Here is a 15,330-nt window from a genome sequence, read left to right as displayed (position 1 = left end):
TCACACACCAGCCTTTGTGCATCGCTCATTAGATCTCACTTTTGAGCACAGCTGGTCCTCAGTTGAGAGCTGCATCGTTGCAGACAGCCTCACAGACAGACAGAAGCTGTTTCTTGCCCAGTTCTGCTAGCTTTTTCACTAAACTGACACAGATACTGTGACCTGGTAGCACAGCAGGATTTTATTTCTCATAATTCCAATGGTATTTTTCACTGTTAAAATTACCATCACAAATCATTGCTGCAGGAGCTCTTTTCAACAAGAAATGACAAGTTACTAAAGAAAAACATTTGAAGACATTTAAACTGAAAGCTGGTATTCCCATTTACCCCTTGACAACATATCAGCCACTCTCAGAGACAGGGCGAGGCAATTCACAGAGCCTTTCTGCTTTACTGCACTCGCTCTCCCTCCTCCACCCACTTTTCTCTCTCTTGCCAGCCACATGGAAATTCAGAACACTTTCCCAAAAATAGTGTTCAAATCTGAAGCCTGGATATATGTGTGCCGGTAGCTTGCAATTCTTGACATACTTCTGTTGGCTTCAAAGGGTATCTGCCAGCTGCTGGCCTGGAAGCAGTGAAACTGACTCTTAGCTGCTGGAGCTGAAGAAGCACCCGGCCGTGGAGTCTCCTGCATAATGAAAATGTTCAGGTCAAGGCACACAGGAGCTCTGAAATGGGGATTTAACAGAAGTCTGTCCAGCTGGGACCACATCTTCTACCTTCTTCCCACTCCAGTAGTTCACTTTGTACTGATTTACCCACACTTCTTCCTACCAGAGCTCAGCTTTGGCAATCAGCCTTTATTGGCTGAAAGCCAGAAGGCAGGTTGCATAAAAATTTCCATGTGCCAAGATTACTTCTACTGTGACATATCCCTTTTTCATAACCCCTTTGCATATCAGCTTTTTCCTCTTTCCCTTCTTCTCAACAACTACAAGAGCCAACCAGCATATAAAGCCATGGTTAGAAGGATGTTTCCTCATGTTTTTCCTCAGCATACTCCTGACTTCAGCGGAGATAGATGAAATATGCACAGATTCTTTCACGTTTAGCAGCCTCCATTTCACTGACTTAAAACATACCTCATGTAAATATTTTGGCTAATAACTTTAAAGAGAACACCTAGCTGGGATCAGTTCCTTCAAGTGATTAACACTGTATATACCCAAATATTGGGCTTCTGATTTTTGTAGCAATGTTATACAACATTTATACATCACTTTCTTCAAGAACAGGTCTGTATATGCAGCAAAATGTTAGTATAAACATAGCTTACTTTTAAATGGAAGCTCAGAAAAATCTTTGCTGTACATCTCTTGTGAATGCGATGAAAAGTGAAGGATGAGTTAAATTCCCTGTTGTTAAGTAACTACTTGTAACTGGATTGTTTGCCTTTTAGGGGGACATTTCTTCTAACTGAACCTTGGTAACTGACTCTTAGATAGCCAACATAGGATAAGATAAATCACAGTAGTGTAACTCTGTATTTCTGTTGGCATCATCTTAGATTGAGTCCTCGGGAACATATGGAGTGCACTGAGTGAGAATAGATTCAGTGATGCTCTTCGTGTCTGCTGGCTGGGAAGTAATTGTAGCAGAAAAAGAAGAAATCACCAACTTGTACTGGCATGTTCTTCTGCCTGCTTAGATTTATAAATGTAGGCATCCATGGCCAGCAAAGACTTGGCAATAAGTGAATGCAGACTTCAGGCAGCTATTCCTGAATGAGATGTGCTGGTGACAACATACTCGTGTCATTTGGCTACAAGTAGTTGCTATGAATCTGTTCCAAAACAATGGAATTGCTGTATTTGCCAGAAGTTTTCTGTCCTGCTATGGAACATAATAAAACAATTTAAGATGGTTTGATGAGTATTATAACCAACTCAGACCTAAATGGTCTCAGCTGAGTTCCTTGTTTGCCACAGACTTTCCATCTAACCTCAGGTGAATTATTTAATCTCACTGTTCCATACAGTGTTGTGAGGATGCATTGGTAAATCTGTAGGAGGCACCCAGATATTGTGGCTGTGGATGTTGTATAAAATAACACAACAGTTACAACTTGGAACTGGCATATACTTCATCACGTGGAGTATCTGAATGAGACGAGAACATATTTACCCACAGCATGGGAAGAACTGCTACTCAGAGGTGAAAGCTGTGGAAGGGTGTGCTTGCAAAGTTATTACAGAAAATTAAGAAAACAATTCCCATGTATAATTGCAGGTTCATGCCACAAACAAAACACATGCATCAGCATTTTGAGTGTTGTGGTGGGTTGACCTTTGCTGACAGCCAGTTGCCAACCCAGCTGCTCTCTCAGTCCTCCTGCTCAACGGGATGTGGGAGAAAATAAGATGAAAAATCTCAACATAAAGACCGGGAAATCACCAGTTAGATTACCATCATTGGCACAATAGGCTCAACTTGGGGAAAATTAATTTATTGCCATTTAAAATAAGAGTTGGATACTAAGAAACAAAGAAAAAAACAACAAAAACAAACCGAAAAAAGCAACAAAAAACAAACACTCCCCCCCACCTCCTCCTTTTTTCCCTGACTCAACTTCACTCCTGCACTCCTAACTCCTTCTCAGTCAGTCCATAGCAGTTCCTCTGCTGCTCCTTTCTCCTCACACCTTTCCCCTGCGCCATCATGGGCCCTTCCCTGGGCAGCAGCTCCTTCAGGGCACATGCCCTGCTCTGCCATGGTCTCCCCATGGGCTGCAGGTGCACCTCTGCCCCGGCACCTGCAGCACCTCATCCCTGTCCTCCTCCTCCTCTCAGCGTGGTGCTGGCAGGGCCGTTCCTCACACGTTTTACCTCAGCCCTGGCTGCCCTGCAGCGTGTGGCCCTTCCCTCACGCTGCCCCAGAACCTTCTGGAAGTGGCCCAGGCCTCACCTCACGTGGCCCTGTGGGCTACACCTGGGCATGGGCACCCATGCAGGTGTACATTCAGTAGAAGCTGGCAGCAATACCTGCTCTACATGCCTTGCCAGGTGATATACACGCAATTGATCAATATCTGTTCGTCTTGCTTGATAGTTGTTTGATCTGCATATGTTTCTTTGGGAGTTTTTTTCTCTTTTCGCCTAGGCCTGTAGAACCAGTACAGGATAAAGGAGTTCGGTCGATAAGGACTAAGAGTGCCTGAGTGATTGATTCTAAAGTGTTTTTTTCCCGCTTGATTCTGATGATCCTAACAGTAAAAGTACTAAAGGCTAATATGTAGTAATGCACTGTCGTAAGGATTAAGGTACTATTCACTTCAGACCTCAGAAGAAAATACAAGTAATTCCAGATGCTTTGGAAAATAGCATGAGCCTAGGGAAAATTTAGTTGAGAAAATATTCAGTTGGTGAATGGCCTCATATTTAGATGCTGGAAGAATACACTACTCAGACATTCAGTCTCCGTTCCCCCAAGATTAATTTATTATGAAAGTATAAGTAAGGGATAAACTATGTTGTTTATAGGTACAGTTTGCTGGTGATAAAATCAGGTATAGGCCTCAAGTCTGCCAGCCCTCTCAGTTCTCTGAGCCTGATCCAAATACAGTGACATGCTCTGTTTAGCAAGGCTGCATTTACAAATTTTTTATTATAAGGCTGTGTAGAGTGACTTATCTCAAATACAGGTAAACACCAAAGCTTGCAAGTCAGTTACCCTGCAACAGTTGGACATTCCCACTTGAGGATGCAAATGTTACAGTGTCCTTAGCAGTGGTTTGGAGAGCAATGTGTTTGTGAGTACAAGTTCAGAATAACAATAGAGACAGTAGGAGTTCAGAGTGCCCCATGCATATGTTCAAAATAATTGATGGATACCTGTGGGACCATTCGGCATTTCAGGTTCAGTTCATCTCTTAACTTACCATTAGACCCATTTCCAGTTGAACACCCTTTGGGCCTGAAATGCAGAGGAAAGAAATGAGCAATAGGAAGAGGGAGCAGAGCCTTTCTTCTGCATATGGAAATTATTCTTCAAATGTCTTTGTTGACAGCTGGCATGGCACAAAATAAACATAGGTCTATTTGCAAGTAAGCAAGAATTAGCATAAACAGCAGCTGCTGTGTTACCAAAAAAACATGTAACAATAAAGAATTTTTTTCTGCCTTCAGAAACAAAGGTAGGTAAAAAGCCTGCATGAAATAATGAGTTAGTTAACCACCTGTTAAAGTTCTGAGCAGTGGCAAAATGAAAGAGGTATTTGTTGATGGCATAAGCATATTTCTGAATCAGATTTTCTAATTAAAACTGAATCTATACTTATGATAAAAAATGCAAAGCAATATCAAAAATGTTCTCTTGCTCACCTCTCCTCTCTCCGAAATCCAGGGAGTTCCTACACCTGTCTTTTGAGTTGCTTTCTTGCCACATCCAGATGTCTCAATTTTCTCTTAGCTTGCTTGGATATGATTTCTGCTCCCTTTCTCCACCTACATATCATATAAAGTCAAGTCAGATCATCATAACATATACTCATATTTATGGTCAGATCGCATTCAGGAAAATAACTTTATGGGTTTTTGTCTCTCAAACCTCTCTGTGTTAAAAGCTGGTTGCTAGTTTACTAGCATTGTCACATTTTAATAAAAACTGATGATTCAACACAGTGAAATGCAGAAACAAGCAAAGAAACAATTTTAAGTTCATTATTTTAGATTGATGATGCTTGAATTTATTACTTAATCAGCTTCCCATGGAAGGTGGCTTACCTGTTCAATTAACTTTTCAGAGTAAGTTGTATATCCAGTTACATACAAATTCCATAGATTAGCTTATCTAGATTTTCTTTATATTTTAGCATTGTGACTCATATCTAGTTTTCATTTGTTTGGAACTGCAGCTATTTGTCTCTAAATTTTTCTGACAATAGGGTATTTTAAAAAAAGAAAACAAGGTAAATAATAGCCCTGTTTAGAAGTTATAGAGAGCTTTATATCTTCAAAAAACAGTTTAATGTAAGTCTCAGTACAGAGTCTCTCAAAATCAGCATGTCTTCCCACAATAAATTTTAGATCCAAATAGCTCAGAGTCAGATCCTGATATTGTTGCTTACCAGAATATTCACTTCATTTCATGAGTCGATAAAATTAGTTGAGTTAAATATTACCCATACTCAGGCATCAGAGTCTTATGTTAAACAGACATCCTACCCCTGGAATGTATGTATCAAGGAGCAGGCTGTATGGGCATGCTTGTAGGTCTGTTGATGTGCTTACAGCCATGTAAAAGGTCAGTGTTAGTGCCAGGCTGAGACTTCAGGAGTTTCTCATTTAGGATCCCATGCTTTTAGCATTCATATGTACTTTATTTTCTCACTGCTCATAATTTTAAATATGTGTTTTCCTTTGTTTCATTTTTCTATATCAGCAGGCACTTGATTTTACTAGTAACTTTTTTTTTTTTTCCAAACTATAAATATTTTGTATGGAGTTATGTGTTGTGTGTGGAATATCTTTGAAACAACACATTTTTAATTTAATCACAGTTTCATAGGATTTCTTCTGTTTCCACTGTCATCTTCTCTTCTCAAGATAACCATATTTTAAAGGTATGATTTTGTTGGGTGAAATACTTTGGAAGCTTTTGAAATAAAAATGATATATAAATTTTCATCAATAGGTTTCTTTAAAGAGTGTAAAGAATGAGATTTCGTAGTTTGTATACAGATTTGGCCAAATTTTCTTCAATACCAGTTGCTAAAAATACATCTGTGTTTGGCTGTGAGGTTTGGTAGGGTTTTTTTTGAAGAAAATAAAAAAAAATGCTTTTCATGTTATAGATGGGGACATCCACATCACAACCACAGAGGTCATAGTCATTTTTATTGCAATACTATTCTGAAAGTTTTATTTTTCATGAACTATTCTTTCTCCTTTTTTTTTTCTTTCTGAAACCATTTAATGCACCATACCTGTCGTGGTTATCTTTATATCTGCAGATGTTTCTGTGCATATGAGTCTGTATATATGCAGAGACACAGGGTCCTTTTTTTCTAGCTACGTAATAAGCTGAAATGTGTGAAGTCTGTACATTCCCAAAGCAGACCTCATTGTGGTAAAATATTATCTATTTCATTTTAGGTGAGAACATGATTATCTCTCTCTACCCACACTGATTTGGACTGTGTTTTGTTCACCTCGAATAGCACCTCTGTCCATGAAGAGCTGCGTGTCATCTCCATGGAGCTACTCTTGGAATAAGGTAATTTGCATAGCAGCAAGGGCATCATTATTTGGTCTCCTTTACTTAACACCAGCAACAGCAGTTCAACAACAGCTGATCCAAATCATAACTCAAAATGGGGAACATTTGCCATTGTATCTCATATCAGATGGATATCAGTATGATACCAAACTGAAGTAGTTCAGACTGGAAATAGAAGAGTTGAGATCTTGCCAGATCAGGCCTATCCATATGGAACAGATAGCTCTTAACTGACTACTCAGTTTGGAATGGAGGGTTTTTTAGACTATGCGGTATAGGCCTCTGGTATAGAAGAAGCTCACCATTTGTATCTGAATTTTTTAAAGCTCTGTATTTAACTGTATTGTTTTACCCAGGAGTACTGGATTTGTATTTTTTGATCTGTTCATGACTTTGGATATGACTTTGTGTGTGACTTTGGCTAAGTTTCTTAACAACTTTCTGCCTCAGTTTATGTCTAAATAACAATGTTATTTGCTGCCAATCTTGGACATTTTCTGAACTGCCATTGTGAAATGTCCATACAGAGCCCATTGCTGATTTCAGAAGGCCATAAGTCCTTACAAAACCAAGTGTAGAGTGGAAATGTATTCCTTACTGCCACTATAAAGAAGGGAAGTCTTCCCTCTTACTGCATTTCAAAGACCTTGAGTTTCTTAACACAAGAGGAAAAATCCACAACAAAACACAGAACTGAACCCCAGTTTCTTGAGCACTAGTCCATTGACCACCAGATCATAGCCTTTCCCTCTGCCACTTTGGTTATTTTTGCAGCTGTTGAATGAAATGTATTTGATTTTCAGGAGTTCATGACATTGTTCATTTGAGTACGTCTTCATGCTGTGATTTTCCCCATGCCATCACTTCCTTACCTCTTAAGAACCCAGCAAGGACAGGAACTGGCAAAGACACAACAATGCAGACACAGGTCAGTTACTTTGCTCATGTTCTAGCTTTTCTTGCTCTTTTGTGCTTTCCCTTCTACTCTGCCAATCATTCCATCACTGTTTTTATTCTACTGTCTAGTCTTCCTTCGGTGAATAACTTCACTACATGCTGGGGTCCTAATAATTCGCTGCTTTTTTATTTTAATGAAAAAGCCCTATTCTCTTGATATCAGGCCTCCCAGAGCTGGAAGCATGCAAGCCCCTTCTGATATGCTCGTTCTCTGAAACCTATATTCTACAGGGATTCTGCAATATATTCTTCTTTCCCCTCTGCCTCTGGTGCTGCAGCCGGTCTTGAAAGGAGGCCACTTGAAAAGAGAGAGCAGCAGCAATATGGCTTATGAATTCCTAGCACATTGCTTTACCCTCAAGGATATATTAAACAATAAGCATTTTTTAAACAAAGACCTCTAGTAACCTCACCACAGGCACTGACTCTGCTGATATATTATTAATTTTAGGAACTAGTTTCAAATGATCTGACTGAATTACTGCTTGTCTGCTCGTAATACTTGGTCATCAGAAAGATATTACCTCTTTCAGAAATGCTACCTTCCTTTCTTATCTGACTGACTGCTTAAAGAATATAAACTTGGATTTCTCAAAGTAACAGTAGCCCAATAGTTAGTACAGGAAATTGGAATGAAGTAAACCATTACAAACCCTCTCATTAAAGCCCACAGTTAATAGTCATTAGAAGAATAATACTATCTAAAATTAAAAATGGTTAAATATGAAGAGTCACCGTACAGGTAAACAACAAATGGATTTCCATTTTCACACTAACTATGTAGATATGCTGCTTTTCCAGAAGGTCTTACAGGTCACAACACTGTTATCACTTCAGGACATAAAATGATCATTATCTCTATAATACAAATTATGAGTATACTTCTAACATGATGAATGGGACTTAGGAAAACAGGTTGTGTTTCAGAGCAATTGTAGTAGCCCTGGATTTTGGGAAGACAGACAAGGGGCCTCTCATATGCAGTCAGCAGTGTTAACTAGCAAAAAAAATCATACTGTTGTGCTGCTGGAGCCACATCACATTATAATCCTATATGTGATTTTGTTGTGTCTTTCTTTTGCCTGTTAGGTGGTAGGTAAATATTCCCTTCCCTTGATGTGATAAATACACCATTAAACATCCAACAGGATTCTGAATTTCCTCTGTTAGGGGTTATCAAAGGCTTCCCTCATGCTGTAGAGCTGGGTTCCCTGTTCCTCTGCAGCCTTGAATTGCAACTTATCCTATTGTGAGCAGAGGAATGTCATCATTCCTCCATGCTTGCAGGGGAATAGGCATGGTCTGATCTCTTAACAGGTTTATGCTGCTGTTGCCAAAAGGATGTGTATGCCTATTTGCATGAAGAATTAAAGAGGAGTTCTGCAACATTTCTAAGTCCTACATTCATAATGCTTAGAGGAGATACAGACTATAGAACCAAACTTTCCCAGAGTTCAGCTGTGTCCCACACCTATCTTAGTCTTAGACGTTGCTGCTTCATTGCAGTCATTAAACTCCTTTCTTTGCCTGCTGAATAGGCTCTTAAGTTTCACATTTACAGTGTGGTAATTATCTTAATCATATTAAAGTACAGAATAAACTTCAGTGAGGAAAATAAAATCATACTGCTCTTTTTGGACAAACTTTATTTCCTTTAATGTTCTGTGTTTATATCTTGATTGCCTGGACCTCTCCCACTAATAAGCTTTTAATGACTGTTCCCACTGATATCATAGCAGCAGATTCTTTGCATGCTGTCTTTGTTTCCTGGAATAAAATCAATTAAGCTCCTTGTCTCTCTGACCCCATCTTGTATTAAGGCTTAGCACAACAATTAGGAGCACATTATGGTGTTCATTCTTTTATAATTTTGGTTCTATATACACTGCAGCAAGTCAGGTGTCAGTGCAAAGATTAACTTTGATGCAACACAATGTAGTATGTGTATAAAAGTCTTCAGTAGTATAATTACTAAACTTATATGATTCACTTTTGGAAGAGTGATTTAATGAGCCTGTGACACTTTTCAACAGCCTTCTTGAATTTTTTTTTTTATTTTTTTGAGTATTCCAAGGGACAAAGTTAGAAACTTGTGACAGTCAAGTTTGAAGACTTTCACAGACTTAAAAAAAATGAACTGTTAGAAGGATGCCTCTAGCATGCAATGTAAAATTTCAACAAACAACTTAATCTTCATTAAAGTCTCAGTGTCATACCCTGGAATGTGGTAAACTCTGTATCTGGTGAATTATCTTCTTACTTAGAAATAGGCATGTTATTTCCTTTTCAGTCTGCTGATAAAGATATCCATTCATAATTTAAAATGTACTTCAGCAAATAGTTATATGCCATGGGATCTACACATTTTTCTCTGAAATAAAGATACTGTATACAGTATACTATTGGGGTATGGGCAGTGAGTCCTTGCTTGTCCCAAAGTAGCTGTCTTTCTCATGTCCCTCTTGCTGTCCATATTCCTAAATCCTGACGTTCAGTTCACCCCTCCGAACTTGACATGATAATTCAGTAGGTAAAAACAAGCTCTACTTTCCACAGTGTAGGATTTTAGGTCCTTTTGAGGAGATTATCTGAAGGTACATAATCCTACCTCAGACAAATCCTTGTCTGTACATGTGATTTCTTAGCATGGCTCCAGCTGTGCTGTGGGATTAAGTCCTTCCCCATCTCTTCCTCCTGCTGTCATCTTTTCCACAAGAAAAGATTGTAGATAAACTCTACAGTCCATACAGTTTGGCATCACAGACACCTTACTCACTAATAATGTTACAGATTGCCTATTGCCTACCTAGGGTCATTCTGCAATGCACAATGGTCGACCTGTGCATGAAACACTCAGAATCTTTGTGTCTCAACTCACTGATGCATTATCAGCGAACATTAGCAAGTTGCAAATAAGTGGTGGCACTGTATGTAGAAATGAATAAGGGGATTTGGTAGTGGGTCGGTAACACGTGTATTTCACAATTAAACCATATTTTACTTATGGCAATATTTTCATTTCCAAACTATTCTGTTTCCAAAGTACTTTAAAGAAATAGTTCAGCATTTCAAATGAAGTTTTTCTAATGAGTTTTCACAAAAAAGTGTTGTTTTTTTTTTCTGTCAAAACTGCTTCAGCATATTTTTGACCAGCTTAAGAGAAAATATTCATCAGTTACTATAGTTAATGGCATGATCACTTTGTTGCCAAGCTGCTGTAGAGAAAAATCAGCACTCCCCTTTGCATTCTTTTTTAAAATTCCTTTTAACTTTAAGCAGGTTATGGGACCTAATTGATCAGCTCTTGCAATCTTTTGCTACTAATTGTCTAAATGTCAGATGATAAAGAGAATAATATCAGCTCCCATAGTTTCACAAGAGACACTTTGTACTAGATACTTGCTTTTCTCATCAAATGCAGTATGTGTGGTTCTTCCAAAATAAGTCCTTGACATGGTGAGACTTTACTAGGTTCAGAGTACTTTTGTAGGACTATTTGTCCTTCACAGAGATTATTTGCCAGCTGAAGGTAATTTATGCTGCTTTTTTCCTCTGTTTTTTTGTTTGCTTGTTTGTTTTCTTGTTGTTTTTAATTTATTTTTTTGAATCAACAGTAATGCATTTGTTACACAACAGGTCTGAGAACAAACTCTGCACTCAAGTCAATAGAGATGTGCTTGTCATCACCAATGAAGTTTATTGGCTCCTTGTTCTGTATCTGTTTGTTTCATCCTCATTTCTGGGGAATCTTTCCTTTCTTCATATCAAACACAGCCTTCCTCCCCAGTTGGACTATGTGGAGTAGAATGGTTACATCTGTTTCTTTTTTTCTCTGTTATGGGACAGGGTTTCGGTGGCAGGAAGAAGGGTGAATACTGGTGTTGAAGTCAGCATAGGTTACCAGCTCTGAAATGGCATATTAGAAGTTATGGTTTGATATCCCTTGGGGTTTCCATCCCTGGCTGTAAAAAGCTACTTGAATTTGCAGAAACACTTTTTGGCCTAGGGCAGTGCTTTAAGGGTGCTTTGGAGCTCTGATTAAACAGCAGAACCTCATCTGCTGTCCCCATCTTTCTACTTTCCTGTACTGCAACCATGTGAGCATGACAAAACTCAGCATCCATTCTGGTGCCTGTCCTTTTTCTGTTTCGATGAGTTATTTATTGCTCAGTATTACTTTGTTGTGCCTAGAACTGGCTTGGTTACCATCAGTGTGAAGGCACTTCTCTGTTTTGAAAGAAAACCTTCAACTGAAGGAAAAGCAGTGTGTAAATGTTCTCTGATCCTGTGTTCTTTAGCATGCACTGCCAGAGACTTATTTTTCTCTCCATTAACTTCAGCTGCACTTCATCTTTCATGATTACCCTGTTTGAACTCAACTTTATAAGTTAACGCCCAAGCCTAGGTCTGCCTAGTGTGACTATAATTAAGTATTTATATAATTACAGCTTTGAAGGCAAAGGGCCTCTAGAGAGTATTTTGGAGTGACCACAGCAATAACCCACATCCCCAGCTACTAAAAACTCACATTGTTTTCTTGAAGATAGTAGTTCCTCAGAACCTCAGATCCAGCCCTTTCAATTCTTACTCCTAACCTCATGAGCAATATACCCATGAGACCAGCATTGTCTGACTGTCTCTGCTATCCACAATATGCCTTTAATACCTGCAACATTTCTCTGTCTCGAAGTTTTTCTTTGGTTTATGCCATTAAGCAAATACTTCTCCTGGAGCCATTTCTGCATTGTTTATTGTAGTCACTGAGTATCACTGAGAATGAGTATTCAGTTGTAACCTCATGCTACGTACTCCATCTTCATGGACATCCTTTTAAGTGTTTAAGTTTAAGCCACAAATTTATGCCCAAATCTTGCGTTTTATGTAGGATTAAACTGGTCAAAACAGCAGGTGATATTTTGTTATATTTGCAGACCTTTTTCCCCCATACTTTGAAATCCCCTGTGAGTTACTGACAGATCTTTTAAATGTAAATGAAATCAGATATATTTTAATATAACAAATCTCTAAAGTATATACCGTGTGCAACAATATTGCAGATTTTGTGTTCAATCGGTGTGAAACTCTGCTGTCTTTAAGATTTTCAGTTGCTGTCATTGTCCCTGACAGGTTGAGGGGAGGTAGAAGAGCTGCCTGGGAGAGGCAAACGGACAATGGCAATTTGCTTGGTTACTTTTGCTTGAGTGAAGGATGACCAGGTGATGCTTTTGCTCAGGACTCTGTCTTGCTACCTTTCACATCCATGCAGCAAAGTGTAGAGAGCAAGGGTGTGGTTCCTGAGCGCTAACCCAGTGTTCACAGAGATCAAGCCCAGCAACCAAGTTTTGAAGGAACTGGAGTCAATTACAGTCACACATAAGGCGGTTTAAAACACTCTCAGGCTTAGGTCTAACCATAATTTGTAGAATAGACAAGCCTTTGGACAGTAAAAAGAGATGATTTTAAAGTAAGCATTGCTGCTAGCTGAGGGTGGAGGGAAGAGGAGAGGGAACCTCTTTTCTTTCTTTAACCAGGAGAATAAAAAGGGTAAAGGAGCATCTGAATTTAGTCTGTTCGTTTGTGATACAGAAAGTAGCCCTGTCCTATAACTATCAGATTTAATTAAAAAAGAAAAAAGAAAAGAACGGAAACAAATTGAATTGCAAACTTGGCCATGTTATCATCAGTTTTTCCTTGGCAGTTTCAAGAATATTGAATAAATTGCTGTACTTGCTGTGATAGCCTCTGTTGAAAACTTCGGTGACATTTCACTTTGAAAAAGGAGTTCATTGTTCACCCCAAATGTGATGTTCTGAAAGTCAAATTTCCCTTTTATGTCTGTAAGCAAAATTTTCAAAGAATTTCTTTTAATAATTGGACAGAGCTATTCATAGGACTTCATTTTCATCAGGAAGTTGTGGCTTTGTTTATGTCTGGAATATGGCTTGTAAAAATGAACAATAAAATCTCTGGATTACAGGCATGACTTGCCTCACTTACTAAGATAAATTGAAGGCTAGATTTAAGTTTTTTATTTTTGCCATGGTGAAGGGCAGCACTTTCCTCAAGCCATCTAGGGACCATGTTAAGGAAAGAATCATGAATCAGAGACAACTTTTTCGACCTTTGCTTATACCATCACTGCCGTCCCTACCTGCACCAGCCTGACACAGCTCACTGATCCTGCTGTACCTCCCAGCACAGGTAGGCTGTTACCTACAGTGCCTGCCTACTGGGCAGCAGCCACATACTTTATTGCAGTATCACTGACTCATTTTTTTCCCTAAATGTTATATTGATTGGTCTAGTCACTGGCTAACTGAGATGCGGTTTTATAAAAGTATGGAATAGTTTTATGTGGGTAGGCAACATTTCTTCAAGAAGAGAAAGAATTTTTTTTTAAGTGATTTTTGGTAGGAGGGAAGAATTTTATGACTGGCTTCCTCTCTCATGTGCTTTCATAGCTCACTGAAATCAGAGAAGCTGCAGCCTGGTCCCAGGTTGGGTACTTAAGTAGACAGCTGTCTTCCTTCTCAAACAGCTTGCACAGAGTCAACTCCTCATTATTTCTAGACAGGTATCTGAAGAGCCCCTCTTGCTAAGGCTTGGCACACTCTAATTATGAGATGGAACAAAGAAACAGCTCAGTGTTTTAAAGAGGAATTGAATTGTGATTATTCAATTGATGCTAAAACTTGCTTTGATACAATAGAATCCCACATTACAGCTACCAAAATTCTTACAGGGCCTTGGAGTGAGATTTACAGTTTTCTAGCTAAGCAACTGCACTCTCTACTTAGAGGAAGACATTATCTTCTGCAGAGACACTTAGAAAGGGCCTTTGTCTTTGCTGGCATCTAGAGTTGCTAAAAAGAGAGAAAAGTACTTAAACAGTATTTAATATGGAGGATCTACTGATGGTAAACACCTGAAATTTGAAAGCATGGAAAGAGAAAGTAATTTTGTGTGGTTGCAACAAAAGTGTTATTTTAACACTTATCAGAGCATACAGATGGAAAAAAATAGCATTTGACTTGCAACATCAAAGATATCTCAACAGAACTGTGGAGCAAGGTTCATAAGATCCTGCTATGCCACAATAGAAAAGTTGAGGGCATGACCTGTAATTCTTGGTGTGTCCTCCCATGATGTTCAAATAGATCATCCGTAGACAATGTCACCATCGACGTGAATGGAACTTTCTTGGCTAGCTCCACCTAGTATAAAACCTTTTCTTCTGTCTTATTTATTCTATGCATTTCTGTCCTCTCACCCCCACTCACATCACAGGGCCGTCAAAGAGATATGTTCACTTGTTATCCTGTGGCAATTCACAAGTTTTACACCAGCCTTGTCTATACAGTATAAATCTTTGTGTTTTCCTTAATTAACCTTAAATATTTTAAGTCTAGTTATTTTTGAAGTCCCTTAAAATGAAGTGACAAATGTAGCTGTGCTATTCTGAATTTTGATCATTATATTTCTCTAAAAATAAAAGCTCAACATGAGATTCATTTACAGTTGTGCACCTGGGGAACCTCTGATTACTGCCTAAGGTATTCAAGACTATTAAAATATTCACAGTGAATAGGCCTCTTTCTAGCTCCTTGCACTGAGGGAGAATTTCAACTCCTTGAGGACTGGAAGGCAGTAAGTATGCTCACTGTGGTGCCACAGCACAGGCCTGGGTTACTTAGCAGAACTGTGTGTCTTAAGTGGTGGGAGAGATCCAAACTCAAGAAGTTCGTTTACAGAACGTTTCCATTTCAGGTTGTGAACTCTTCCGTATCCTGATAAGGAAGCAATTTGTTTACTAGAACAACTCTAGCAATGGGGAGGGAGCTGGTTTTTTGTTTGTTTGTTTGTTTGTTTGTTTGAAGAAATCCTTTCACTGATCCAGAAGCTTTTGTCTATTCCCTAATTCATAAGCTTGGCCTCAAGGTACTAAACCCAATATCATGGTGTTAAAAGAAATTTGATTTCCTGCAGGATTTTTACCAGTCTCTTTGGAGCTATCTGCTGCAAGGTTTTCTGCAAATCTACTGAACGTGTTGTCCATTCCATGAAAATGCCATGTATATTTGTGCCTTGAAGTGCTTGTCTTCTAAGTTGTCTTCTCTCTTATTCAATAGTGACATGAAGCCAGAAGTATCAG

The 15,330-nt window shown here is 38.8% G+C and overlaps 2 long non-coding RNA genes across 12 annotated transcripts in view; one reads left to right on the top strand and one right to left on the bottom strand.

The window, feature by feature from the left end:
- The window catches only part of LOC310883694, a 266,073-nt gene that overhangs the window by 97,051 nt on the left and 153,692 nt on the right, over positions 1–15,330 (top strand). For 9 of the 11 annotated variants that reach the window (XR_014573654.1, XR_014573655.1, XR_014573656.1 and 6 more), the window contains exons 3-4: positions 6,098–6,218; positions 7,025–7,149. This is a non-coding gene — a long non-coding RNA (uncharacterized lncRNA). Of the gene's footprint in view, positions 1–6,097; positions 6,219–7,024; positions 7,150–8,495; positions 9,917–12,305; positions 13,213–15,330 lie in introns of those variants that run through there. The other 2 variants (XR_014573663.1, XR_014573664.1) reach the window with 2 other exon arrangements.
- On the bottom strand, positions 515–4,449 carry LOC310883698. The gene is made up of 3 exons (XR_014573670.1): positions 4,325–4,449; positions 3,883–3,917; positions 515–633 (listed from the first exon to the last, which is right to left on the bottom strand). It is a non-coding gene; the product is annotated as an uncharacterized lncRNA (long non-coding RNA).

Source organism: Anser anser (genome assembly GCF_964211835.1).
Source record: "Anser anser genome assembly, chromosome: 18".
Classification (NCBI taxonomy): Eukaryota; Metazoa; Chordata; class Aves; order Anseriformes; family Anatidae; genus Anser; species Anser anser.
This window is presented reverse-complemented; position numbering and strand designations above follow the sequence as displayed.